Source organism: Terrapene carolina, unplaced genomic scaffold (genome assembly GCF_002925995.2).
Source record: "Terrapene carolina triunguis isolate 2854851 unplaced genomic scaffold, T_m_triunguis-2.0 Scaffold110, whole genome shotgun sequence".
Lineage (NCBI taxonomy): Eukaryota > Metazoa > Chordata > Testudines > Emydidae > Terrapene > Terrapene triunguis.
The window spans coordinates 6,658,217-6,661,059 of NW_020664461.1; positions in this window are offsets into that span (position 1 = coordinate 6,658,217).

Sequence of the window (2,843 nt, forward strand, 5' to 3'; positions counted from 1 at the left end):
ATCACCTTATTATCTTCTAGTTGTTTGCAAATTGATTTGCTTAATTATTTGCTCCATTATCTTTCCGGGTACAGAAGTTAAGCTGACTGGTCTGTAATTCCTCAAATTGTCCTTATTTCCCTTTTTATAGATTGTCACTATATTTGCCCTTTTCCAGTCTTCTAGAATCTCTCCCGTCTTCCATGACTTTTCAAAGATAATTGCTACTGGCTCAGATATCTCCTTAGTCAGCTCCTTGAGTATTCTAGGATGCATTCCATCAGGTCCTGGTGACATGAAGATAGGGTGACCAGACGTCATGATTTTATCGGGACTGTCCTGATATTTACTTGTTTGTCCCGTGTCCCGACCGATGTTCGGTCAGGACACAAATTGTCCCGATATTTTGCACTCCGGTGTACAGGCGGAGGGGGCTCGTGCCTCCCCCGCCCCCAACTCAGCCCCAGCCCTGCCCCGACTCTGCCCCCTCCCTGCCCCATTGGATCCCTCCCCAAATTCCCGCCCTTGCCCTGCCTCTTCCCCAAGCATGCCACGTTCCTCCTCCTCCCCTGTCCCTCCCAGGCATGCGCGAAACAGCTGTATGGCGGCGCAAGCACTGGGAGGGAGGGGGAGAAGCAGGACATGGCAGCCCGCTCAGGGGAGGCAGAGGTGAGCTGGTGCGGTGCTGGGGGGGGCGGGGAGCTGCTGGTGGGTGCTCAGCCCCCATCAATTTTTCCTATGCTTTGGCTCTTTTTTTTTTTTTGCTCTGCCGCCGGCTCTCGTTTTTTTGGTGCTCCGACAGCGGCGCCCCCCTCCCCGCCCGTGTCCTGATATTTCATGTCTCTCATCTGGTCACCCTACCTGAAGACATCTAATGTGTCTAAGTAATTTTTAACCTATTCTTTTCCTATTTTAGCTTCTGATGCTACCAAATTTTCAGTGACATTCACTATGGGCCCCAGTGGTGCAATGGGTTAGTGCATGGTACATATAGTGCAGTGTTGTGTGGAGTAATGCTGAGGTTGTAAGTTCAAACCTCACCTAGAGCACTAGTGGGGGGGGGGATAGCTCAGTGGTTTGAGCATTAGCCTGCTAAACCCAGGGTTGTGAGCTCAATCCCTGAGGGGGCCATTTAGGGATCTGGGGCAAAAATCTGTCTGGGGATTGGTCCTGCTTTGAGCAGGGGCTTGGACTAGATGACCTCCTGAGGTCCCTTCCAACCCTGATAGTCTATGATTCTATGTTGGATGTCCAATCACCACAAACCTTCTTGGTGAAAACCCTATTTATACAGAAACCATGAGGACCAGGGAAAGGTGCTATGGATGAAGTGCATGTAGAGTGTGCCCAGGTTAATGGCACTGAAACCCGATATACACAGGTCTGCATTACATGAAGGAGGGCATGTACACAGATGAAAGGGGGAGGGAGCATGTGGGGGGTAACAAGCCTGTGTGTTTGAGGGAGACAGGAGACAGGTCTGTCAGCAGGGCCTTCACACCCTATTCAGGCTTTCCTTTATCATGCTTACCGACCTGAAACCGCTGCCAGATTAAACTGCAGCCCGCTAGACTGGGCCATAAATCATCCCAGCTCGTGCTTCTGGTTCAGCCTGACGCTGGTGCAGAAGGTGGCTGACAGCGAGCAGCCCCTGGGCTCAGCCCTCTCATGCAGGAATCCAGCGCATAGTCCCAGACTGCAACATGCAGTTTCAGTACCACTTTATTATATTTCTATTCACACAACACAGGGGGGAAAAACCCAAAGTGAATGACACAGTAACACTGATGCCCAAGGAGGGGGGGGGTCTGTTGCTGACTCAGGGATGCCTGCCCCCCCAAGTCAGATGTGTCCAGGGAAACAGCTTCTCACTGTCTTTTGTGAGTGGCCTGTTCAGTTCTTAGTGCACGTGCAAAATGTAAAGCTGTTATATGGCCCCCGACCTCCAGTGGGATCTTCACAGACACATGCATGGAGAGACTGGGTGCCGCAAGCAGGGGCACAGACTTGAATGTTCATGCAGGCGTGAATGAAGGTGTGCAGAGACACAGACCCGTAAGCACACAGATAGGTGCAACTACACAGGCATACAGATGGGTAGAACCATGCACAGGCAGGAAGGCATATGCACACACATGCATTCACACACAAACCATGATAAGCAGAGCGATGACACACAGACAGGCAGCCGCAGAGAGACATGCGGCTACGGCTCAGCTGCAGTGTTAGTGTTTTTATAAATAATAGATCTTGCCAGACAAATGGCCAAGTTCTATTCCCGGCTCTGTCATGAGCTCTGTGTGACCTTGAGCAAGTCATTGCTGCTCTGGGCCTCTGTTTCCCTTCCTGCCCTTTGTCGTGTCTATGCAGACTAAGCTCTTGGGGCCTGGACTGTCTCACTATAGTCTGTACAGCATCTGGCACAACAGGACCCCAAGCTCACCTGAGGTCTCTGGGTGCTAAGCTAGCAAACAATAACAAAATGGCTTTTTTTGACAGATGAACATTGGTGGATGAAGGGAAGGCAGCATCTGGTGCAGAGGTGGGCAAACTACGGCCCGCAGGCCACATCCGGCCCGCGGGACCGTCCTGCCCGGCCCTTGAGCTCCCGGCCGGGGAGGGCTAGCCCCCGGCCCCTCCCCTGCTGTCGCTCCCCTCCCCGGCAGTCTCAGCTCGCTGTGCCGTGCCAGCATTCTGGCACGCCACTCCTGCCGGGCAGCACGGCGGTGTGGCTGGCTCTGGCCGGGCAGCGGGGCTGCGAGCTCCTGCTGCTCTGAGCGGCATGGTAAGGGGGCGGGGAGCGGAGGGCAGTCAGGGGACAGGGAGCAGGGGGCGGTTGGATGGGGCAGAGGTTCTGGGGGGGG